Source organism: Pinus tabuliformis, chromosome 8 (assembly GCF_031772625.1).
Source record: "Pinus tabuliformis cultivar Carrire ecotype Pingquan chromosome 8, CPIR1, whole genome shotgun sequence".
NCBI classification, from domain to species: domain Eukaryota; kingdom Viridiplantae; phylum Streptophyta; class Pinopsida; order Pinales; family Pinaceae; genus Pinus; species Pinus tabuliformis.
Genome location: NC_142294.1, coordinates 625,692,264 through 625,719,836, shown reverse-complemented (window position 1 = coordinate 625,719,836; position 27,573 = coordinate 625,692,264).

Below are 27,573 nucleotides of genomic sequence, written 5' to 3'. Positions count from 1 at the left end.
CAGTTGTCTTAGTTGTAAAGATGAAGATGGTGTTTCTTCAATAAATTGAACTAAGGCTAAAGAAGGAATTGCTAGATGAGTTGGGAGAACTACTTCTTTCCCATAAACTAAATTAAAGGGAGAAGTACCAATGGAAGCCTTTTGAGTTATTTGGTCTGCCCACAAAGCATACATCAAAGATTTGTGCCAATTTTTATGATTCTGATCAATAGTTCGCTTAATGATTTTGATTAGATTTTTATTTGTTGATTCAGCCAACCCATTCCCTTGTCGGTAATAATTGCAGAATATTTAAGTTTAAAACCTCCTTTAAGTGAAAATTTTGTCATAGCATTGCCAGAAAAATATGATGCATTATCAAACATTAAAGCATAAGGTAAGCCAAACCTTGTAATTATGAACTGATCTATGAAATTGATGATATGTTCGGCATTAGCTATCTTGAGAGGAACTGCTTCTACCCATTTAGTAAAATAATCTGTGCCTGTAAGGATGTACCTATGCTGTTTAGAAGAGTGAGGAACGATCTCACCTATTATATCCAATCCCCACTGCTCAAATGGTTGGTCGATATTGATTGGTTGCAATGGCAATGATGGTTTCTTCTATCTTCCAGTAGCAGTTTGACAAACTTGACATTTCCTTATATAGTTATGTGCATCTTTAAATAGTGTAGGCCAATAGTATCCTGCGCGCAAATATTTTGTGTGTTGTTGCATCTCCTACATATTGTCCACCCGCTGGTCCATCATGGAGTTCCTGCAACACTTTTTCAGATTCAGATTTCTCAAGGAATCGAAGAAGAACAAAATCATAATTCATTCTAAAGAGTACATCATTAACAAGTTGATATTGCTTAGCTTTCAATCTTAGGGATCTTTTCTTTGTATGATTCAGATTTGAAGGAGCATATCCATTTTTTAAATAAAACATGATATCAGCATATCTTGGTTCAATATCGTTTAGGCTTACCTCATACATTTGTACCTCTTGATTAGGAAATGGTATTTCTGATATAAGCGATGCTCCAACATCCATTCTGCAAAAGCCTTGACCTTTTACAATATTTGCTGGCTTGATCTTAGCGTCGTATTCTTGTAGGGCAGTGACCTAATTAGTTCTCTTTTCACCCACGTCTTTCTGCACCAAGAGATTTCTTACCGTTGGAAATTGAACTATTTTCTTTGTATGAGTCTTAAGAAGAAAGGGTCTGAAGTGTTTGATTACTTTGAAAACAACATAAGCTTGTTTCTCAACGTCAGAATAATTTAATTCAGCCCCTTACAAATTTGAACTAAAGAAGGCAATTGGGGCTTCTGCTTTGTCTTGATTGGCTTGCGTGAGTATTGCAGCATATGACTTCTCAGAGGAAAATGTATACAAAATGAAAGGATCAGAAAAATTTGGAGTTGCTAGGGATAGGGCATTAACAATCGCTTGCTTAATCAAATTGAACGCTGCATATTCTGCCTGGCCCCATTTAAAGAGTGAATTTTTATTAATCAATGCTTGTAATAGTGACACAATTCTTGAGAAGTCCGAGACAAATCTTTTAACAAAATTAATTTGGCCAAGGAAAGATTGCATTGCTTTCTTATTATGCAGTAAGGATATTTCAAAAATTTCCTTAATCCTATCTGGATCAATATAAATTCCAAATTTAGACACTATAAATCCAAGAAGTTTTCCTTCACTTAATGCAAAAAAGGACTTTTTTGGATTAAGTGAAATCCCATACCTTTGACAACGTTGAAAGATCTGCTTTAAGTCTCTGAGGTGATTACTAGGTTTTTTAGAATATATCGTTATATCATCCAAGTAAATCACCACTAATTTTTTTACTAATCCCTTAAATGCAATATCCATGGCCCTTTGAAATTTGGCGCCAGCGTTAATCAACCCAAAAGGCATCTTTTGATATGCATATGTACCCCATTTGGTTATGAATGTGGTTTTTAGTTGATCATCCAAATGGACCAAGACTTGGTTGTAATCGGAAAATCCATCTAAAAAGGACATCAATTCTGATCTTGAAACTGCTTGTAATATTTGTTCCATAGGAGGTAGAGGAAAATTATCCTTTTGGCATGCTCTGTTAAGATTTCGAAAGTCAATACAAATTCGAATGTCTACGTTTTTCTTTCTGACTGGAACCATATTGGAAACCCATCTAGAATTTCGAATGGGAAAAATAATTTTGGCTTTTAATAATTTATTGAGCTCAGACTTAATCTGACTTTCTAGATTAGGATGGATTTTCCTCAACTTTTGTTGGACTGGTTTTTCATCAACTATCATCAGGATAGTATGCTGAATGATTGAAGTGTCGTAAGTCTTAAGGTCATCGTAATTCTAGGAAAATACACTTTTATACTGTTTTAGGAGTCAAACAAAGGCTAATTTTTCTTCTGGGGCTAGACCAAGACCTAAATTGATATTTTGTGGCTTAGTATCCATTCCTAGATTTACTAATTCATAGTTCAGAGTTGAACTCTGAAGTTTTCAATTGGTAGACCTTTTGAATCTAACTTTTAAATTGTATAAGTCTTCCAACTTGACTACAGATTTTGGTATGGCATTATTGGTGCTCTCTTGTTGTAACTGCTTGTCATGTTGGTCCTCATCAATTATCTGATTAGTGTAAGATCCTTCTAAAGTCAGGAAACTAACAATATCAGGGTCATCGTTAAAAATTCTCCAGTTGGTAACATTATCAGGGATGGAGGGCCTAAAGATCAATTCGATTGAGAATCTGTCTGGGCTATAGTCTTCTGAGGGAATGAGCTTGGAAGCTACGTTAGCTAGGAGGTCAGCACTAGCATTTTGAAGCCTGGGAATGGATGAAATATTGAATTCTATAAAATGTTCAGTCAGGTCTTGTACTAATGATTGGTAATGCTTTAAATGACCTGATAGACAATGTATAGTATTTCATACTTGTTTAATAACAATCTCAGAATCTCCAAAGACTTGTAGATACTTGATGTCTAGTTCGATTGCTTTGTACAACCCTTGCAATAAAGCTTCATATTTTGTAGTGTTGTTTGTGCACTCGAATTCGAGTCTACAGGTTAGCATGGTTTTATTCCCTTCTGGACTAACTAATACACATCATGCTCCTGCTCCATCATTAGACTTAGAACCATCAAAAAATAATTTCGAAAACACAAAATTATTTACAGGACTATCTACAAAATTAACGCATTTAGAACTGTTTGTTTAAGAAAAGTTTTCTACTTGAGACAAAACAGAATGTTCTAAATAAGGCGAAGTATGAGCATTAAAATTCCCTAAGAAAGAGTCAACATAATAGTTGCCAATTATATTGTTGCTGTATGCTATAGGTTCATTTTCTCCTTACAGTTCCGTCACTATGTATTTTTTATGTCTTTCTCGCTCAACCTTTATCTGATTTGGTTTACCATTGTAAGGGAGCCATATGTGTGACCAATCGGTTGCAAAGTATCCATGAAGCTTTTCAGACCAATCCCTGCTAAGAATTAAACCATAAAATTCAGGAATGTCTGTGACTAAAATATCAATGACTTGACATACCTTTGGATTCGATGAGAGCCTTATGGTTACCTGATTTAGTTCATCAATTACTTCAACATGTGATCGATCTAGCTGAACTATGCGTACTGCAGATTTTTGAGGTTGGACGTTTAACTTCGCACAAATTGTTTTAGGCAAAATATTAGATGAAGCACCTGAATTTACCAAACAATTATGAAAATTTTTACTGAAAATTTCGTAAGTAAGACGGAATTGAGGAGTATGGGATTTTGACCTACCTCCAATTAAAGCAATATCATTTGGGTCAACTTTATTTGCCATACTAGTCGGAGGTCTTCCCATCTCATGAGAAGCTTGCGAGATTACAATGGTAGGAAGAGGTGCAACGAGTATTGCATGTAACTCTTTCAAAAGTAGTTTCTGTTGATGTTTTAATTTTCTCAGTTCATGAAAAATAATGTTGGCCCTAGTATTATTCATGTCTTCAACGATATTATACTGCATCTCATAAAAAACAATCAATGCTTTAGCTGGAGTTGATAAATCAGATTGGACTGGGCTTGTTTGAGTTGCTTTTGGTGATGATTTCTTACCTGCGACTTTATCCTTGGATACCAAGCTTGTGCTCTTCTGTTTAGAACTAGGCTGTGGAGGATCGAGTTGATTTCTACTTCTGGTATTGACTGGTGATGCCTCTTGATCCTCTTCGTCTGGAAGAATGAAGTCCCACATTCCCTGTAGTTCTTCAACTTCATCTTCATCAATAGGTTCTTCATTGGGCACTTCTTCTTCTTCTCCTTCAGATTCTACATTTGTTACAGCATTGGGAGGCTTTGAATCAGTTAAAGGATTTTTCCTATAAGGCTTGTAGGGTTTCTTAGAAGAAGTCTCTGCTACTTGTCTTTCAATGTCGACCATTTCGTTAGACATGGTTTTTAAAGCTTTTTGCAATCCTTCTAAATCAAATGGGTCCTTCAATTTTTTTTTCTTAGGATCATCTCTAAAAGTAACCTTCTTAGATTTTCTCTCATCAACAACGTTTTTCTTTTCTAAAGCTAAGATACGTTTTTCTACCTCTATCGCTTCCTTCATGTTTTCAGCCAATGTTGTCTTGGCAGCCCTATCAACAAAGATTGCTATGTTCAATGGTAGAGCAGATATGTACCATTCACTTTGATTAACTCTTCACTTATGTGATCTAAAATAGTTTCTAACAGCAATTGGTAATAAATATCATTCAATTACTACGAGAAAAGAATCCATTAAAAATAAATTGTTTCGTATAAGAAATTAGCCGAAACAATTGTGATAAGCATATCGCATAATAAGTTCTTCATACACTAAGCATAAACAGAATAGTTACCACCGTACAAAAGTGCCAAATGATAACTTAAACATTCAAGCTTTCATATATAAACAACTGGACATAACATATTACTTGACACGAGTCCTACTCATGAGCTTCAACAATATAGATTTATCTTCTAACAATTCAACATCTACTAAAAGTACAAATGTGCATTTCAGTGGCAGACATTCAACACAGATATCAATAAATCTCATTCCATCCATTCATCAAAACCTCTTCAGAGGGTGCAGAAGTGCATGTTCTGAAGAACTGTTTTTGACAAATTTCTGGACCCCTCTCTAAATGCATGAGAGGGGTTTAAATACTACTAACCAAAGACTACAAATAGTGTATTTCAAAAATATAGGAGGAGGTTTAAATGACCTTCCTCATCTAAGGCAAAAATAAATCAAAATAAAACTGAAACTGTATGTGAAAATTAACTATGCATCTGTTCTCTTAGATCGCAAGCATTCAGCATCAGCTTCAGGAGTGTCGGTTGGATGACCTCCGATTTTAGTTGTCCTGCGAAAACAGAATCAGCGAGCGCTGGCGCTATCTTTTTGGCAGAATCTGTAAGGCATTTCAGAGTCATACATTGATTGTATGGTTTAACCAAGTATTGCCAGTAATTGTCCCAATTCAACTTAGTTAACTTTTTGATTGACTCTGCCTTTTCTTCAGCTTTCTGTATCCAGCTTGTCTGCAGTTGTTGTGCTTTTGGGATAAATCCTGGAGTGGTTTCTGATATCAGGTTTGCTCTATGCAAATTTTCATTGACACAGTCAATGACATTGCTTACTGCTGTCGTTGCTTCTTCCGTTGCTTGTTCTGCCTTTTTTATCTGTGCATTCCACTTATTAAATAGCATTTCTTTGTGGGATTCATTGATCTTAACTAACCCTGCTTTCTTACTTTCCTATGATTTCCTGCCAATTCAAATAATCAGAAACTTTCTTGTCAATTAAATCATAATCAAGTCGCAAATCCACAACTTGTGATTTTGTCGCTCATCTCGCAGTGAGAGCTCCATTGCGATATTCTTTGGCATAGTGTCTCTTGCTGTTGCAAGAGTTGGTCATTCAAGGCAAGGGCTTCTGAGACAAATTCCGTGACTTTGGGGTCATCTTTGTGTTGTTCTAATGTGGTCTATAATTTCTACTCTTTTTCAGCCAGACTGCTTTGATAACCCAGCTGCATCTGTTGAAAGTTCTATTGTAACCTTTCCAATTTTTCTTCCGCTTCCCGGCTAGCATTGGCTTGCTGTAACTGTTGTTGCAAAAATAGGATTTTATCCTCTTTATCCTTAAGCAATAGCTGTACTTCGGATGCTTGATCAATAGTAGCAGAAGCATAAGCTCCTGCGATCTGGTATAGCTTAGTCAGGTTCTCTCTCGGGTCAGTGGTAGGGTCTTGCCAAAGGACATCCAGCTGCTCTACCTCAGGTGAGAGCACGCTGTCTAATTTTTGTTTCTTTCTCTGTCTCCTGACCACTACTTTGTGTTGTGGACTGTAAAACACATCTAGAGGAGGAATTTCCTCTATCTTCAGCATGATTTCAGATGATGGAGCTATGGTAATGTGCTCAGTTTCTAGAGCATTGACAACTGTTTCAATGACCATTTCTGTCATTTTCTGTGTTTGATTCTTTGGTGTCTCCATATTTTCCTCCACAGTGTTGATCAATTCATTAAATGTTTCCCACTCTTTCTCTAGCTTTGTTCTTAATGGCTTTGTTGGCTGGATGAGGGGAGCGAGAACTTTCACCTATGTTGGTGACAACACTTGCTGTTCTGGATTCTCTTTAGATTGGGCAGTGTCCCTGACTGATCCTTCACTTTTATTGTGGTCACTCTCTGGCTGTCTAGATTGTTCTGGTGATTCTCTCCCAGACTTAGATTTAGATTTGTTTGGCCCCAAGCTTCCACTTATACTGATGCTGGGAGTGGGTTCCCTTATTGGTTCTAAGCGCAACTTGTCCAAGGGGAGGTTTGCCAATCTTCGTTCTCTATAGAGTTTGAACTCTTGGAATTCTGCTGGGCCAAATTGGATTTGGGCCATGTGCAAAATGTCTCTAAGTGTGCTCTTCTGCTGGAAGATGTCGTCAAAGAGATCATCTTCTTTAGTGAACACCTTTATTTTAACAGTCATAGTAAAATTCTTTATTACATCAAAGGGGTCAAAATGTCTCCCCAGGAATTTAAACAATCATAGACTTAACATGTTGTCTACTTCTCTAAAAGCATGACCTAAATCAAACAATGCAAAAGCCCCACAGGCCACAGGGAATGGCGGCCAGATTGCCTTTTTCTTGTCTTTTAGTTCTTTTCTTATTCCTCCAACCTCGCAGGTTTGGTAGGCTATTTCATGGGCCATTAACTTGTTAGGAACATACAAGGGAAGTATGTTATGAAGCCAGCTCAAGAAAAGATAGAAAAGATAGATCAATGCCTTAGAATTTAGCCTCTTCGAGGGGGCAACCTCCTTTACATTACATAAATGAACAATTCTTGGATGATACAAATGACAAAACCTCCTTTCTATATATAGGAGTCTAAGGAGTCACAATATAATCCAGCCGACCTAACAATAATAATATAAAGCCACAAAAATAACAATAGAGGGATTTTATGGGGCACAGAAATAACAATATGGGGGTAATAGGGGCACAACAATATAAATAAGGGGTATAACTACAATAGTAATGGGGTAATCACTAGTATTATAGGGACCCAACATGCCCCTCTCCTTCAAAAAAGTGTTGTCCTCAACGCTTGAGTAGTTCTGGATACTTCTGCATAAAATTCTCATCCTCCCATGTGGAATCTTCAGCGGATAAGTTCTTCCACTTGATAAGATACTCTGAAATTGATCGATTTCGTAGCTGTCGAGTTCTTGTTTCTGTGACTGCTTCCGGTTCCAATATAATTTTTCCTTCCTCGTCAAGTTCTGGCAATATTGTTTGAACTGGGAGCTTGTCGCCTATAACCTTCTTTAAACATGAAACATGGAAAACTGGGTGCAATCGAGAAGCTGCAGGAAGCTCCAATTTGTATGCCATAGTACCAATCTTTTCCAACACCTTGTACGGACCATAATACTTTGGTGATAATTTATTATCCTTCTTAGCTTGCTTTAGGGACATTTTCTTATATGGTTGTAGCCGTAGGAATACCCAATCACCTACATCAAAACTTCTTTCACTGCGATGTTGATCTGCCTGTTGTTTCATTCTATTTTGTGCCAACACGAGGTTATCCTTTAAGAGTTGGAGGACTTGTTGTTGATGTTCGATGTGATGTTCCACTGCTTGAACCTTAGAATTTTCTCTTAAATATGATGTGATTGATGGTGGTTGATACCCATAAAGTGCCATAAATGGGGTCATTTTTGTTGCTGTATGGAAGGAAGTGTTATACCACCATTCAGCCAGAGGCAACCATTTGACCCATTGTGTCTGTTTATCAGATACAAAGCAACGAAGATATCCTTCCAAACATTTGTTTACTATCTCAGTTTGCCCATCAGATTGAGGATGATAAGATGAGCTATGAGCTAACTGAGTACCAAGACAAGAAAATAATTCTGTCCAAAAATTTCCAGTGAAAATGGGATCTCTGTCACTTACAATAATCTTTGGGTTTCCATGTAGCTTTTGAACTGTTTCCATAAATGCAGTAGAAACTGTACTGGCTTTAAATGGATGTGATAATGCACAAAAGTGTGCATACTTGGTAAGTCTGTCAACTACCACCATGATGACACTCTTTCCCTCAGACTTGGGTAAACCTGTGATAAAATCCATTGAAACCTCCTCCCAACGTTGGCTTGGAATGGATAAAGGTTGTAATAGACCCGGTGTCTTAATTGTTTCAACTTTATTTTGTTGGCAAACCAAACATTCCGCCACAAACTTTTGAATATCTGATTTAAGGCCATCCCAAAAAAATTCCTTCTTAACCCTGTGGTAAGTTTTTAAAAATCCTGAGTGCCCTCCTAAGGGAGAAGTGTGCAATTCCATAAGAATCTTTTGTTTTAGCTGGGAATTCTTACAGAGGTATAAGCGATCTTTGTACCATAACGAATCATTTTGCCAGCTAAATGTATCAGAAGTACTGGAATCTTGTTGTAGCTTTCGAATAAGTGCCCACACTTCTTCGTCATTCTTCCATTCCTCCTTTGCTTCGTTTATCCAATCTGGTTGGATAATAGAAATGGCACACAACAATGCTTCCACATCCTCATCCTTTCTTGAGAGTGCATCTGCCACCACATTTTGCTTCCCTTTTTTGTAGATGATTTCAAAGTCATAACCCAACATCTTTGTGACCCACTTTTGTTGCTCTTCAGAGGATAATCTTTGTTCTAAAAAGTATTTAAGGCTATCATGATCCGTTTTTACCTTGAAGTGTCTTCCCATTAGGTAGGGTCGCCATTTCTTAAGTGCATGGAGTATTGCCAACATTTCCTTCTCATAAATAGCTTTGCTTAAAAACTTTCCCTTGATTGGACGACTTTCAAAAGCAATGGGTCTTTCATCTTGCATTAGAACAGCACCAATTCCATTTCCTGAAGCATCACATTCCACAATAAAGGTTTTTGTGAAGTCCGGTGTAGCTAAGACCGGTGCTTGGCACATTGCCTCTTTAAGATGTTTAAAGGCCTTTGTTGCTTCCGGAGTCCATGAAAATGAATCTTTCTTCAATAATGTTGTTAGAGGTGCTGCTATTCTCCCATAATTCTTAACAAACTTGCGATAATACCCTGTCAACCCAAGAAATCCTCGCAGATGCTTTATGGATGTGGGGATTTTCCATTCCTTAATGGCTTTAATTTTGCTAGGGTCTACCTTAACTCCTTCATGAGATACAATATGACCCAAATATTCCACCTCCTGGACTCCAAAGAAACATTTGGATCTTTTTGCATATAATTGTTTCTCCTCCAATAGTTGTAGCACCTTGTCAACATGTTCAACATGATCCTTCCAAGACTTGCTGTAGATTAGTATATCATCAAAAAATACTAACACAAATTTTCTAAGGAATGGTTTGAAAATTGAATTCATCAAACCTTGAAATGTTGAAGGTGCATTGGTAAGGCCAAAAGGCATGACCAAAAATTCATAATGACCCTCATGAGTTCTAAATGTCGTTTTCGGAATGTCTTCAATCTTCATTCTGATTTGATGATATCCCGAACGAAGATCCAACTTGGTGAAGTAAATTGATCCATGCAATTCATCCAGTAATTCATCAATGACAGGAATGGGGAACTTATCTTTAATAGTGAGCTTGTTGAGCTCCCTATAATCTGGACACATGCGCCATGATCCATCCTTCTTGTGCACCAATACTACTGGAGCTGAGAAAGAACTTTGACTCGGTTGAATTATACCAGCCTCTAGCATTTCTGCAACCATACGTTCAATTTCACTTTTTTGGACATATGGATATCTGTACGGCCTGATGTTTGGAGGAACACTTCCTGGAATCAGATGAATAGCATGATCATGATCACGCATAGGTGGGAGACCTTTGGGAGTCTCAAATACCTTGGAATGATTGTCCAGGACTTTTTGGAGATCTGGAGAAATAGATGATTCCAATGTGGAAACATCTAGCGAACATAATTGTGCAATTACACCTCTTTGCTCCTTTTTTAGAAGCTTTGTCATGCCATTAGAGCTGATTATCTTTCCTGGTTTCCCTGCAATACCCCTTAATTCAACTTCCTTTCCTTCCACAGAAAATTTCATGAAAAGTTCTTGAAAATTAAAAGCTATTGTACCCAAGGATTGTAGCCATTGGACTCCTAGTACAACATCAGCACCTCCCATTGGAATGGAAAGCATTGGGCTAGTCAATACATATTCTCCCATGGATAGCTTGATATTATGGCACTTTCCAGAACAATTTATTGTTCCTCCATTTGCAATCATCACTTGACACTCTGGTGCTGGATATAGGAAGCAATTCAATTCTTTTGCTACCCTACAATGAATAAAATTGTGGGTGCTTCCTGAATCAATCAACACTATTACCTTTTTCTTCTTGATTTGTCCTTCTATCTTGATGGTTTGAGGAGTGGTAATTCCCGCCAATGCATTACAAGATATGGTCGGATTTATTTGTTCTTCATCTAGGCTTTGTTCCTGGAATATATTCTCTTCTTTTGACCTTTCTTGCTCCTTTTCTTCTTCCTCTTCACAATCTATGTAGAATAATTTCTTCTCAGCACACTTATGACCTTTTGTGTATTTGCTATCACAATTGTAACAAAGCCCTTTTGCTCTTTTTTCTTCCAATTGTTGTGGTGTCAACCTTGTAGGTTGTGGAAGACTATGGGCAACAACACTTCCGTCTTTATAGTTGTGAATGGTATGCTTCCTAGTTGCCATAATTTTGCTTTCCATTTTTCTTGCTAACCTGAATGCCTTCTCTAATGAATCAGGTTCCCAAAGGCGCACATCATGTTGGATATTATCCTTTAAAGACCCTATGAACACATCAATCCTATGCTCCTCTGGAATATCTTTTACCCTTATGTTCAATTTTTGGAACTCCTCAATGTGCTCCATTATTGAACCCTTTTGTTTGAGACTTATCAATTGGCTAAAAAAAGTGTTGCTTTTTGTATCCTCATAATGTGCTATCAATTCTTCCGTAAAAATTGCCCAAGTGATAAATTGTTTACGAGAACAAAGCCATTGATACCATACAAACTGATTTGGTTCCAAATATAAAGTTGCCATACGTACCTTTTGTGTGTTTTGCACATTATTGAGATCGAAGAATTGCTCCATCTGTAATATCCATGTGGCGGGATCCTTGCCATCAAACTTCCTCATATCGATTTTTGGAATGTGGTGATTCTTCGATCCAACATTAGCGTCTATGGAATTAGTCAAATCTGTCTTCAAATCTGCCATGCCTGTCTTCAAATTTGTGTTCAAATCTATCTTCAAATTGTCCATCTTAGCTTCCATGCCATTCATCTTAGCTTCCACGCCATTTATCTTAGCTTCCACGCCATTTATCTTAGCATCTATTAACTTTTGTGAGCGTGACATTTGTTGCACTTGTTCTTGTAATTTTGATATATCATGTAGCATTTCTTCCTCTTCTTCATGAGTCATGCTAGAGCTTTCAGGTTCCTTACTAGGTGTTTGCATTTTCTTTCCTCGGGGCATCAGTTACCGATAATAATGCTCTACTATGCCCTTTGAATTCCTTCAAAATAAATTTTCAAACCAAGCTTAAGCAAAAATTTAAAAAAATCTACACACCTTTTTTCACTTTGTAGGAGCTCGATATTTCCTCTGATGTATCTCTGTACTTTCCAGTCATCTAGTTCTGAAATTGTGACCTGTAGTAGCCCTCTGTGTCCTCTTTCCAATGCCACAAGTCTGACCCAAATTGGATTCTCCAAGGAAGAGTTATACGAAATCTCCCACAGTGACTTGATTATAGACTAGTTCAGTAGAGCGAACTTGTATGACGTGCCGCAAGTCACTGTTTCGACCTTTGGATCTAAAAAACACCCACAAGAAACTACATTCCGTCCTCTTTCTATACCTTTTTACGAAATTTCAATCCGATCCTCAGAGAGAAAGTTATGATGATTTTCCCCAGGTCACCTGTTTTGAATGTAATTCAGGAGTCTGCAAAAAGACCAACTTCCTCAAATCATATCTCCGAAAATATCGCGCGAAAAGCTCTGAAATTTGGACCCAAGGTTCAGCGCCATTCTTCTCAAATGGGTTTTTTTTGCGACTTCTGAAACGTCACAGAAAAAAAGTTATAGCGAAAATTCCACGATGACCTGTTTGGAGCAGCGAAACCCTAGAATCCAAAGCTCTGATACCAAATGTTATGAAACCAGCTCAAGAAAAGATAGAAAAGATAGATCAACGCCTTAGAATTCAGCCTCTTCGAGGGGGAAACCTCCTTTACATTACATAAATGAACAATTCTTGGATGATACAAATGACAAAACCTCCTTTCTATATATAGGAGTCTAAGGAGTCACAATATAATCCAGCCGACCTAACAATAATAATATAAAGCCACAAAAATAACAATAGAGGGATTCTATGGGGCACAGAAATAATAATATGGGGGTAATAGGGGCACAAAAATATAAATAAGGGGTATAACTACAATAGTAATGGGGTAATCACTAGTATTATAGGGACCCAACAAAGTACATGTGGGGAACCAATGCTTCTGATTACTCTGATATAAGTGAAGAATTCTTCTCCGAACCATCTTCCGACAGGGAGAATATCAATTTCAGCTTCGGGAGAAAATCTTGGGGCATATTTATCATACAACATTTTGTGAATGGGTAGCATAACTTCATGGCAGATTCTACAAAAATATGGGGTAAAATTAGAATCCCACAGTTCCTTATGGTAGACTTGAATGGGCAAGGGATTCTGTACCGTCCATTTCCAACCCATGAGAGGAAATCAAGAAATAGAATAGATACATCCATGACATAAGCAACTAAAAAGAAAGGAGAATAAATCCTCTGAGAGGGAGTTCTTTTAGACCGATAATCCAAATAGAAGAAGTCAGTTATCAGACAATATCTATCCCCAATCCATAATAGTTGCATTGGTGGCTGCATCTAATAGGGGTAACCACTCGAATGAAAACTTGTTGATATCAGGTTTTGCAAATAGCCTACATAACATTGCAGCAGTGAAACAATGCAGAGAGGAGAGGGAACCAGTACTGTACATACCATATTTGTCCTTTTTTAATGGCTCTTCCTTTGCTGACTAGCTTCTGCTGCATTCTACCAAATCTTCATTCTTCTTGGAGAATTTCTCCACGAACTGTTGTAGCTAGCTTGCGGTTCTGTAGCTTGCGGTTCTGGTACTAATGATACATTTGTCTTATAATGATACATTTGTCTTAAATCCTGTGGGGTAAATGACCCAATAAGCTCCTGGTTTCAAGACTTGAATTTCCTATCTGTTATATCAGCATCGTCTATTACCCATTTGACCATATCTGTATAAGGAAGTATTTTAGGCCTTGCTGCTATGCGGTGTAGGAATGAGCATGCAAGCTTTATAAGTGATGCTTTGGATGACCCGCATGCATCTGCTGTGACTGTAACCTCCATAACTCTCGGGTTTTCTTCCTCCAGCAAATTGTACATGCCCTCCCAAGTAGATATGCCTTCTTCTCTAGTATAGGTGGTGTCTGTGAATAAGGGCGTCACTCTTTTTTCTCAGTAACCGGAGCTTTTCCCTTTTTTCCCATTACGTTCTGCACATTGCTCTGTATATTGTTCTGCGTACCACTCCTGTAAGTTCACAAAAAAGAGAACTAAGATATAATGAGAAAGATAACAAATGATGGTAAGTAATAAGGTGACGGGAAAGCTCTTAATTTAAAAATCATATCAAATATATCACCCTTCGTGAAATAACCTTTCGCTCAGATCTAAATCTTTTATAATAAATAACCATCAATAAAGCACTAAGTTGACATTGATGCCCATAACTCGGTATCGGTTTACGAGAAATATCTTATTGAACGATAAGCCTTGTTGATCTACGATAAAGCAATTTTGCGATTTTCTTCGCAATTTCGTAGATCACAATATCGCAGAATCAGGATGTTTTATCTTAGGTGGCGCTGCGACATATGAAATCTGCGATATGCGATAAGTCTGTATGGCTCACGATCTCATGTCATCGCGTTTTTTCAATTCCAAAAGTTTCTTGATACGATATCCTCCTTAACCCTTTTGCGATGCGATGTTCATTATTAAGAGAACAATTTTATTTGAGACTTGTCATAACACTTAAGATTTTGCGTTTGCAGATGTTTTTCCTAAGTTTATGATAGTGTGTTTTATTAGAAGGGAATTCTAAGTGCTAGTTTATTTTTATTTTTAGAAGGGTCCCCATTTATTTAGTGTTATTACTAATACTAAATAAAAAGTGGGGGTTGTTGCTAGCCACAACAAAAGGTTATGGATCTAAACCAGGAATTGGTTATAGAATCCTTTTGTGTAAATGTAAGCCTAAAAGGCATAGAAAAGGGTTAGCTAGCTAAGAGTTAGAGAGTGAGTTAGTTAGATATGTTTGATTGTAAGCCTACGGGCAGGAAAGGGAAAAGTCCACTGATAAGAAAATCAGGCCAGAGAGAGACAGAGACTCATGATGTAATTATTTGTTTATATATACACAGAGAATTCAATTCCTGAGTTGTGTGATGTGTATAATTAATGGAATTATAGTTGTGTGTGAATTAGAGTGATTCTGCATAGTATGTGTAGCAGGTGGAATTAAGTAGAACGCAAAGATCAAGTGCAAGGAAGAGTGTATTGGGTTTACACACAGACAGTGTTGGAGGAAACCTCTAACGTTACAGTGAAGGTATATTGTAAGGTTCTTAAAACCTAGGGAGTTACGCAGCGGAAGTGTAAAAGAGCGAAGGAATAAAGAACGAAGCTGAACATCGGAATCTAAATAGTTGAAGATCGGAAGGCGAAATCACATACACAGGCAAAAATCCAAACAAATGGACTATTACACAATAAATAACAAATGAACGTAGCAGGGGAGCACAGGAATCGTTGGATCAATCAGATCAACGAATGAAAGCAAAGGAGATAGACGAACAAGATTAAATCGCGTAGAATAAAGTTAATAATTGAGCGGCGAAGATTAAGCCATGTGTCAGCAGAAAGACGGAGCGGTCTTGAAAAGGCGGAAGTGGTTTCTCGCGCGGCATCAAAGTTGTAAGCAATAATTAAAAAATGGACCCGAGAAAGTTATGAAATGTGACCAAGTCCAGTTGAAGTCTGGATAGATCACAGTCATCCGTTGGGTGATTGATCGAATGGATATTGTGTGCTAACATGAGCGGAGGTTAATTTGGAATTTGGACGTGATGAGGGTTTATACAACAAGGTTAAGACCTCATTGAGTTCCGATAATCATGACCATTCATTCGGTGATTAATCAGACGGTAATCACACGAGGAAGTGTGCACAAGTTAACATTCCTGGCGGACCCAATGAATTATTCAAAGAAGTTTAACTTCTTTGAGTTCCGGCGGAAATGGGTTAAGGTTGGAGATTGCATGATAACCGTTGATCTGTAGGAGTGGAATTGACGATGGAGGTTGAACGCGATAAGGAGAGCCTCGATATGTGTGCAAAGGCTTCTGAAAGATGGAAAGGTAAGGTTAAGTGTCATTTATGTGTATTTCTATTATATGAGGGTATAATAGGAATAAAGCGGGATTAATGAATTTGGGTTAAGTCGAATTTAACAAAAGTCGGAGGACCATGGTTTGTTGATAAGTGTAGGTAATAAAATCAACCGAAGGGTTGAGTATTAAAGATTAAGAATTAACCAAAGTTTATGAAGGTTGTGTAAATTTCCACTAAAAGACTTAACCTTTGATAAAGAGGGTTTTCATCCATTGTTATGTTTCCGATTAAGAGTTTAATTAAGAGCTTAAACCTTTATTTATGAAGGTTTCTTAAGTATGGAATTTTAGAATTCCTGGGACATGCAATTGATTTTTCATAATGTGGGTATTTTCAGCTTAGGTTGGCATCAAAAAAGATCTTGTTAGAGGATTACCTCCCATCAAGGAACCGTCTAGTACTTGTGAGTGTTGCATCTTGGGAAAGAAACAAAATGAGAGCTTTCCGAAAGGAGTTACATATAGAGTAAAGAAGCAACTAGAGTTAGTTCATACATACCTATGTGGATCTATGAGTGTTGGATTGTGTTATATTATTTCCACGACTAGCCCACGTAGTTAACCGGGGGGTTAGATGGGGGGCGAAGCCCCCCTTCATTGCGCCGATTGTGTAGCGGGGGGGTCACAGGGGGTTTGAGGCGTACCCGTAACCCTACTTTATGGGGTCCAGGGCAGCGCCATGGAAAATTTTGGTTTTGGACCCTATGTTAGGTTGGGTGGACCCACCTATGGTTTTGTGCATGATTTTCGCACATGTTTTTTGGACGCAATTGTTTTCGGTCCATGGTATTGGACGTGATGGTTTTCCGTCCATGGTATTGGATGCTTCGGCATGTATAAATATGTATTATAACATTGAAAGGAATATAAAGGAAAATCAAGCTAGTAGTCCCGGTTTTGGGATCCAGGGGAAAATCTCTATGTATATGTGTTTTATGTGTTATGCTCGCGCATTGTTTATTTTCTAGGTTTTAGAATTCATATGCAGGTAATTTCTGTACGGGGTTAAAACCTACATTTGGTATCAAAGAAGATTTGGCTTCAAGGGAATGCATTTGTTGCTGAGGGGTTTCACTCGGGCCTGTGGTAGACCCTGTTCAGTGGGAGATCTATGAGATCGATTCTGGTGGTGAAAGAAGGTGGCGAGCAGTGGAAAGATAGAGATTGAGAAATTTAATGGTCAGAGTTTTGAGTTGTGGAAACTCAAGATGGAGGATCTGTTGGTGGATAAAGATCATTGGATCATGGTAGATCTGGGTACTAAACCAACGGGAGTGTTCGATGAATAATGGAAGAAGTTGGATCGGAAGGCAAAGAGCACAATACGATTATGTGTCTCAAATTCAGTATTACTGAATGTATCAGGGAAAGCTATAGCAAAGGCTTTGTGGGACAAGTTAGGGACTTTGTACCGATCTAAGTCTCTGGTGAATAATTTTTTCCTGTGGAAAAAACTGTATAACCTGAGGATGAAAGATGGAGACTCAATGACAGAGCATCTAAACGCATTTAATACTGTGGTAAGTCAGTTAGCATCTGTTGATATTAAAATTTCAGATGAAGATGAGTGCATCAGTTTGTTGTGTTCTCTACCAAATTCGTGGGATAGTTTGGTTATTGCAACAAGTAGCAATGCAACTGCCTTGCAGTTTGATGAAATAGTCTCAGCCTTGTTGACGGAGGAGATGAGACGGAAAAATATGGAGATCCAAAATGGTGATGTCTTGTCTGTACGAGGACGGGCCCAAAACAGAAACAAAAATAAGTCATCAAGTGGGAGATCTAAATCTAGAGGGAGATCTAAATCTCCAAGAAAACCTGTAAAGGTGGTGTGCTAGAAATGCAGAAAGGAAGGCCACTTCAAAAGGGACTATAAATTTAAAGCTCCTGACAAAGGAAAGGGATCTGATGAGGCTCCTTCTGCAGAGGCGAAAACCACCTCAGATGAAGGTGGGGATGTGTACTTGGCTTCTTCAAGTACACATGTAGATCATGAGGCATGGTTGATTGACTCAGGTCCATCCTTTCACTTCACTCCCCATAGAGAGTGGTTATGTGAGTATGAGAAATATGATGGTGGTGATGTCTTCTTGGGGGATGACAAGAAGGCTAGAATCATTGGTCGTGGAAAAGTAAAGTTGAAGCTGCAAGGTGGAAGGGTTAGAATACTTCGAGGCATTCTGCATATTCCTAAATTAGCCAGAAATCTAATTTTTGTTAGCAAGCTAGATGATACAGGTGTAAAAACAATGTTCGAGAAGGATAACTACAAGATGGTTAGGGGAGAACTAGTATTGATGCAGGAAGTTTGGATTGGAACTCTGTACAAGCTGCAAGGTAGCACTGTTGTTGATGGGTGCAACAGTTCTGTGGTTCCTGAAAGTGGAGCAGAAAATCTAGTGGTCTCTAGAGAAAAGACCATGCTGTGGCATCAAAGGCTTGGACATACTAGAGAGAAGGGCCTTCGAATACTTCATGGTAAAGTTATGGTAGAAGGTATGAGTAATACCTCTCTGGATTTTGATTTCTTGTGTATACAGGAAGTAGAATCGGGTGAGTTTCCCCTCTAGTGGTAAGAGGGCGAAACATAAATTAGAGCTTGTGCATAGTGATGTGTTTGGACCTATGAAGGTTCCATCATTGGGTAAGTCTGTGTACTATGTATCATTTATAGATGACTTCTCAAGGAATACATGGATATATTTCCTTAAGAATAAATCTGAAGTCTTTGATAGGTTTAAAGAATTTAAGGCTCTAGTGGAAATCCAGACAGAGAAGAAGATAAAGGTGTTGGGGACAGATAATGGTGGAGAGTTTTGTAGTAAGGAATTTGAAGAATTTTGCAAGAAGTGTGGTATAGCACGTTAGAAGACTACTCCATATACACCTTAGCAAAATGGAGTTGCAGAAAGAATGAACAAGATGCTGATGGAAAGGGCAAGAAGCATACTTAGTGGTGCCAGGTTAGGACAAGAATTTTGGGTAGAGGCGGTGGATACTACATGTTACCTGGTTAATAGGTCACCTTCATCAGCGTCGGAGGATAAGAATCTACAAGAGGTATGGACTGGTAAGAAACCCTCTCTTTCACATCTAATGGTATTTGGATGTGATGCATATGTACATGTTCCAAAGGAGAAACGAACCAAGTTGGATAGTAAATCTGAAAAGTGCATCTTTATTGGATATAAGGATGGTTTAAAGGGTTATAAGCTTTGGAACCCAGTAACAAGGAAGGTTGTGTATAGCTGAGATGTGGTGTTCAGAGAGGTGAAAGATGTTATTAAACATGAAGTCCAACCAAAAGAACCTGAGAAGATAGAGTTTGAGCTAAAGGAGGAAGAATCAGACTCTGCAGCAGAGGAGGAATCAGAAGATGAAGAGCCACAAACTCCAACTATGAGAAGATCAGTTCGAGAAAGAAGGCAACCAGAAAGGTATAGTCCATCTGCTTTCTATTCAAATTTTGTTTTGTCTATTACTGATGATCCATAACTATGAAGGAAGCAGTGGATTCAGAGGATGGAAAACTCTGGAAAGAGGCCATTGTTGATGAAATGGTGTCTTTGCACAAAAATGAGGCTTGGGATCTGGTGGAGTTGCCGGCTAGAAGGAAACCCATTGGCAGCAAATGGGTGTTCAAAAAGAAGACAAATGTAGAAGGAAGAGTGGAGAAATACAAAGCTTGGTTGGTAGAAAAAGGTTATTCCCAGGAGTCGGGAATTGATTTTGGTGATATTTTTTCTCCTGTTGCCAAGGTAACTTCTATTAGATTACTTTTATCTATTGTTGTTGCTTTCAATTTTGAGGTAGAACAGATGGATGTGAAGACAATATTTCTTCACGGGGATCTGGAAGAGGAGATCTACATGGAGCAACCTGAAGGATTTGCGGTGAAGGGTAAGAAATAACTTGTATGTAAGTTAAAGAAGTCTCTGTATGGGTTAAAACAGTCACCAAGGATGTGGTATTAGAAATTTGATACATTTAAATGGGGACTTGGCTTCACCAGAAGCAAATCAAATCACTATGTATATTTTAAATTAATTGGTGACTGTGTTATTTATTTGGTCTTGTATGTGGATGATATGTTGCTAGTTGGAAATGACAAAGAAATTATCCAGGATTTGAATACCCAATTATCCTCCGAATTCAACATGAAAGATCTTGGTGTTGCAAACTATATTTTGGGCATGGAAATTAAAAGAGATCGTACAAAGAGGAAGCTCTAGTTAAACTAGAGGAAGTATGTCGAGATAATACTGCAGAGGTTTAATATGCAGGATAGTAAACTGGTGAAGGTTCCTATTCCTGTAGGTGTGAGGTTATCTGTTGAACAGTGTCCCAAGACACAAGAAGAGGAAGAGGACATGTCCCGTGTTCCATATGCAAGTGCAGTCGGTAACCTGATGTATGCAATGGTCTGTACTAGACCAGACATTGCACATGCAGTGGGAGTATTGAGCAGGTTTATGTCAAAACCAGGGAAGGAGCACTGGACAATAGTGAAGCGGGTTTTTAGGTATTTGCATGGCACTAGTGATTATGGTTTGTGCTACCAAGGAAGACCAGGATTGGACAGAGTGTTGGATATTCATGGCTTTGTTGATGCAGACTGGGCTAGAGATCTGGATCAGAGAAGATCTACAAGTGGGTATGTGTTTAACCTATTTGGAGGTGCAGTCAGTTGGATGAGGAAGAAACAATATGTAGTGGCACTATCAACTACAGAGGCCGAATACATGGCAGCCACTCATGCAACCAAGGAAGCAGTTTGGTTGCAGAGATTGTGTTCAAGTATGGGGTTAGTACAGGAAGCTATAAGGATAGACTGTGACAGCCAAAGTGCAATTTTCTTGGCAAAGAACCCCGCATATCATTCAAATACAAAGCACATTGATGTTCAGTATCACTTTGTGAGGGATATGATAGAAGACAAAAAGGTGTTGTTGGTAAAGGTGGACACTTTGAAGAATACTGCAGATGCATTGACAAAATCTGTGAGAACTTTCTGAGTTCTCTTGGTGTAGAGAGACAATGGGCATTTTAGGGCTAGAAAAATGACTAAGCTCTCTTGTGGCCCCCTGTGGAAAGAAAAAAACCAGTGGGAGAATGTTGGGTTGTGTTATATTCTTTCCACGACTAGCCCATGTAGTTAACCAGGGGGTTAGAGGGGGGGGGGTCGAAGCCCCCCTTCGTTGTGCCGATTGTTTAGCGGGGGGCAGGGAGGTGGGGGTCACAGGGGGTTTGAGGTGTACCCGTAATCCCACTTTATGGGGTCCAGGGCAGTGCCCCATAAAATTTTGGTTTTGGACCCTATGTTAGGTTGGGTGGACCCGCCTATGGTTTTGTGCATGATTTTCACACATGTTTTTTAGACACGATGGTTTTCGGTCCATGGTATTGGACGTGATGGTTTTCGGTCCATGGTATTAGATGCTTCAGCATGTATAAATCTGTATTATAACATTGAAAAATCAAGCGTGTAGTCCCGGTTTTGGGATCTAAGGGAAAATATCTGTTTATATGTGTTTTATGTGTTATGCTCTCGCATTGTTTATTTTTTGTGTTTTAGAATTCGTATGCAGGTAATTTCTGTATAGGGTTAAAACCTACAATGAGGGCACAATCGATTGGTGGAAGTTGTTACTTCCTCACTTTCATTGATGATTTTAGCAAAAAGACATGGGTTTATTTCATGAAGAAGAAGTCTAAAACTTTTGCAAAGTCTAGACAAAGCCTTAGCAGAGAACCAGAGTGAATGTCGGTTCAAGGTATTGACATCATGTCATGGTGGAGACTATGATTCGAAGGCATTCCATGCTTACTGCAAACAACACAGAATCGGAAGGAAATTTACAACTAGATACACACCAGAATAGAATGGTGTAGCAAAGAGAAAGAACATAACCATTATGAACATGCGAAGGAGCATGCTGAAAGGAAGAAACTTGTCTAATGAATCTCGGGCAGAAGCAGTTGGATGTGTTGTTTACGTGATAAACATATCTCCTACAAAGAGTGTGATGAACAGAGTACCAGAAGATGCATGGTTAGGTATGTCTTGTAGTGTATCTCATCTTAGACTGTTTCAATGTGTATCTTATGCAGATGTTCCTAAAAAGCTAAGAGGAAAGTTGGATGATAAAAGTGAAAAATGCATATTTACTGGTTATAGTGAGAAATCAAAATCTTACAAATTGTATAACCTATCATCAAGAACACCATAATCAACAAAGATGTTGTGTTCAAAGAACAAGAGTCATGGAATGGAAGAATAGACAAGGTAGTTGATACAAGAGTGCTACTAATGGAAGAAGATGATGTGGCAAAAAAGGAGCAACAAGAATCTCAAGAGAAGACACCAAATAGAGTCATTCCAACAAGGAATCTAAGATATTCTGAATAACATTGATCTTCAAGCATATGAAAAGATTAAAATTCTCCTAGCATTCAATCAGGTGATGAATCAAGCAATAGTAAGAGAAAAATGAGAAGTCTGAAAGATATTTATGATGATTTGGAGGTTAGTTCAAATTTTGCATTGTTGTCATTCCAACCTTCTTCATATGAAGAAGCTATCAAAGATGAAAATTGGGTGCAAGCTATGGATGAAGAAATAGAAGCTATTGAAAAGAATGATACATGAGATTTGGTTGATTTTCCAAGGGATAAAAATATCATTAGTGTAAAATGGGTGTGCAAGACAAAGTTGAATGAGAAAGATGAAATTGACATATCTAAATCAAGACTTGTAGAAAAATATTTCTCGCAACAATCATAAATAGACTTTGGAAAAACGTTTTCTCTGGTAGCTAGATTGCAAACTGTAAAAGCAATCTTAGCCACAACACCTCAAAAAAATTGGAAAGTGTATCAGATGGATGTGAAATCAACCTTCTTAAATGGAATTCTAGAAGAAGAAATATATGTGCAGCAACCTCCAAGATATGAAGTTGAAGGAAAAGAAGATAAAGTTTACAGGTTGAAGAAAGCACTTTGTGGACTCAAGCGAGCACCTAGAGACTAGTATATCATAATTGAGAGTTACATGATCAAGAATGGATTTTGCAAAAGCAACATAAACCCACCTTGTACGCAAAGGTAAATGAGCATGGAAATATTTTAAATGTTTACTTATATGTTGATGACATGATTTATACTTGTGATCTTCAATTGGATAAGTTTAAAGCTACCATGAAGAAAGAATTTGAGATGACAAATCTTGGTCTTATGAAATTTTTCTTGGCATAAAAGTTGAGTCATTTGAAAAAGGAATTTTTATCTATCAAAATAAATATGCCAAATATTTGTTGAAAATATTTAGGATGGAAAAATGTAAACCTACCCCTATACTAGTTGCAATAGGTACAAAGTTAAGAAAGGATGATGAAGGATTACATGTCAATCCAACTCTATTCAAAATATTGGTTGACAGCTTCATGTATCTCATAGCGACAAGACCAGACATTATGCAAGTATTTTGATTTATATATTTATGGAGTCTCCAAAAGACTCACATAGGAAAATAGGAAAAATAATTCTAAGAAACATATCAGGAACTACAGATTGTGGCATAATGTAGGCAAGCACATCAAACAAGGATTTGATTGGATACACTAACAATGATTTTGTAGGAATTTTGGATGATAGGAAGAACACTTTTAGTTATGTGTACCATCTTGGTTCAGGTGTGATATCATGGCTATCTAAGAAGCAACCTGTTGTGAAGCAGAATATGTAGCAGAGACATCAGTGACATGTCAAGCAATATTGTTATGAATAGTTTTGGATGGAATCAAGCAGAAATAACAAGGATCGACAACAATATATTGTGACAACACCTCAGACATTGCACTATCCAAGAATACTGTGTTTCACCAAAATAGAAAGCATATTGATATACAATATCTTTTTATTAGAGAACTTGTGCTTAATGGATAAGTCTACCTAAAGCCTTGTAAATCGAGTGATCAATTGGTCGATATATTCACTGAGCCATTAACAAAATATGTATTTGAGTTTCACGAAGGAAACTTGGGTGTTGTAAGCCTAGTTGGGACTTAAACCAACAACTATGTTTGAGTTGTCATGAGTCATGTCTTAGTTTAGCAATCATGATTAAGGGGGGGAGTGAAAGATAGCTAATTACCCCTGCATGGAGGGTTGTCTAAATTTAGAGAAACAATTAACTAAGTCAAGTGTGAGTGAATTTGAGTTAAGTCTTATTTTGGGTAAAGTCAAATTTAGTGTGTCATGTCAAAATTATTTTGAGTGAGTCGTTAGTTGAAAAAGTTAAATACACCTCACCAAGTTTATTGTAATCATCAAGTTAGTGTGATCAATAGAAGAGCCACAACTCGTGTTATTAGTGTGTGAAATTTGTGCCTTACCTCCTCTACTTTTCCAACCCTAGTTCCCTACACCAAAAATGTTGTAAATGCTAAACCATTCATCCTATATATCATAATGAATTTCCCTATTGCTCCACTAATTTCATATATACGACCTTCTATTTCCTACCATTTGAATCGATATCAAATGGGCTATTATGTGAACTTATTTTTTTACTACCATCAGAACCAATATCAAATGGGTGTCTTATGTGAGCTCTCTTAGCACTTGGAATAACATTGTTGTGACTCGTGGCTTTATGTTGGCTATGGCCTGGATGCTTGACTCTATTTTGGCAGTAACCCACATGTTATCCACACGTTTATAAATTCATCCTGTTGATGGTTTCTGGGGTCCCTAGTTGTTTTGAGAACTTTCTAAGGAGGCAATAACCAACTGCCACGCAATTTAAACAAAAACCAAGTAGTTTCTCATTTCAGACCTCCATTTAAGTGTTGAACACTTGGGTGGCTGCAATTCAACATATTCTAGGTTGGATAACAACATAAAGGTGAAAAAATTTGGTGACTTTTTATTCAACATAGTCAAGGTTGGATAGCAACCTAAAGGTGAACAATTTCGGTGAATTTTTTGAGATGGCAAGACTTAACAAAACACCAAGTTTCTTACTCAAGATTTATAACAGGAGAAGCAACATGGAAAAAAAAAGAATTTCTTACTTACTTAAGATTCATAACATGAGAAACAACAAGGAAAATAATAGGAACGATCTGATTAGGGGTTAATTAGACAAGGAGGTCCCGTGGATGTCATTAAAAAACCATTCATTTTTATTTAGTTATTTTACTATTCTATAGGTTCAATTGTTTTACAAGCAATCTATGATCACAGTTATCTATTTATTGTTACTTTGGAGCAAATACAATCTCCAACTATAACAAAAAATATGCCCTTTCCTAGGCAAGAACCCATGGAAAGTGCATATTCTTACTAGATCTCTAATTCGACTCTTAACCAGTGACTTCTGTTATTCCAAAATTTCTTTCCCAAATCAAAACACTCTAAAGCACCATTTTCTCTGCTACAAGCCAAAAAATCATGAAATTTTCTCTCACTACATTCTACAACAATGGAATCCTGTTGTGGAGCACTCAACATGTGCTTTATATTTAGGCCATGTAAAGAAATTCCATGCAAAGAAGCAACGGTTGATGTAAAAGCAACGGGGAGTTTAATAAATTTGCCATTTCTACACGATTGAGCTTAGGTATAACCAAGATTCCAGTGAAAAGAATAGGATATGAATATGGGAACAAGAATGGTGGGAGTAGGCGATAGAAGCAAGAGCATGAAGAGGTAAACCTGCAGACAATATATACTCCAGGAGCCAGGAGCACTGGTAGCGGCAATGACTTAAACTCCACCTATTGGTACAAGAATGGAAGGCACATTTGGGGACCGAGAGGGGAGAGTCTAGGTGAATATTGGCGGACAATACAAACTCTGGAAATAATGTAACACTCATTATAGTGCAATGTTGTTGCTATAGACATAACTTTGTTTTGATTTTTATTGTAGTGAAGATTGGTGGAAAATACATTCTTCAGGGGCCGAGAGAGATGGCAGTGTAATGGCTTAAGTTCTGCCTATTGGAACAGGAATGGCACGCACATTTTGGGACTAAAAGGGGAGTCCCTGGGTGGATATTGGAGGACAATATAATCTATGGAAAGCACAGATCCTCATTATAGTGTAATTTTATTGCTATATAGAAAAACTTTGTTTTGTTTTTTTTTTCCTCTTTGTTCATTTCACTTCGACCAATAATTCCCCTGCGAGGTAAGCTATATGGGGTGGACCTCTATCTATCTACAAACTGGAGATGTTCTTGTTTTGGATTTCCTATCCACATGATTCACGGATGACCATGGTTGTTGTTTGTGGGAGGTTGCCATGTACATTTGATGGTTCCCACGACGGTGGCTTTAGTAATGTGGGTGGGTAGTGGTAGGTCAATTTGAAAATAATGGTTGGCCTATTAATGATTATAGATTATCTAAAACCGTCTCTGGGCTCAATGTGCTATTGGCACTAAGGAAAAAATTGTATTGTAGGTGTAAATAAACTAAACACAATTCTGGAGCAGGTAAATTTGAAAATGATGTACTTCCCGGATTCGTTCTACAGGGGTGGTTGGAAAATTAATTAGTATCTCACAATCTCAATGGTGTAGATACTAGGTGGCCTCTCTCTGGCGATTGATTGATTGATTTATGAGAAAGTGGGGTCCCCATGATGGATCTAAAGGTCCATGGGGCATCAATCGGTTGTCTTATAATTGTGTATCAACCATAGTCATTCACCTGTCCTCATGCGGTTTGAAAGGTTCAAAAGTTTGACTCGTTAATCCGATTCGTGGTTGGTGGGTATATCCCACCTCTATTTGAGGCTTTCCCTTTCTAACTTATCCTATACTAGTTCATTGTTAAATCCTATATAAAATTCATGATTTACAGTTTATCTTATTCCTGTCCCACATTAGCATACCGCAAACTCTTGTCCTGGCATCAACAGATAGACCAGAGGAACGAGACCTAATCCAATGGAGGGCCATACATAGCCCATTGATCTGGATATGGATATTGATGAGCTCATTGATGTCATGATCACTGCAGAGAATGAACGTGAAGATAAGATATGCCAACAAAGTCACATTCCATCAAAACAAGGTCACTGAAAAGGAGGTTACCATACAAAACACACTGTGAAAAACATGGTTTCGTCAAAGGATAGGTTTAGCCTATGTTCGAGTACACATGTCACCAATCTTGGGGTGGGTAAGTTGGAGGTTCCAACATTACACACGGTCCCCCAACTGAGCAAGAACAATCAAAAGTGCAATAAGCCTATTAAAACATAGGAAGCAGTCTAAAAAAATTTTCTGGAGGTCGAATTATATTGGGAGAACATTGTTAGACTTAGAAAAAGGATACTAGTTGACAAATGGGAGCTCTTAAGGATGAATTGCTGTCAAATAAAAGATTGGGTAAAGAAAAGTTGGTCCTCACTTATGGGTTACATATCCAAAGTAAGTGTGTTGGTTAATGGGTG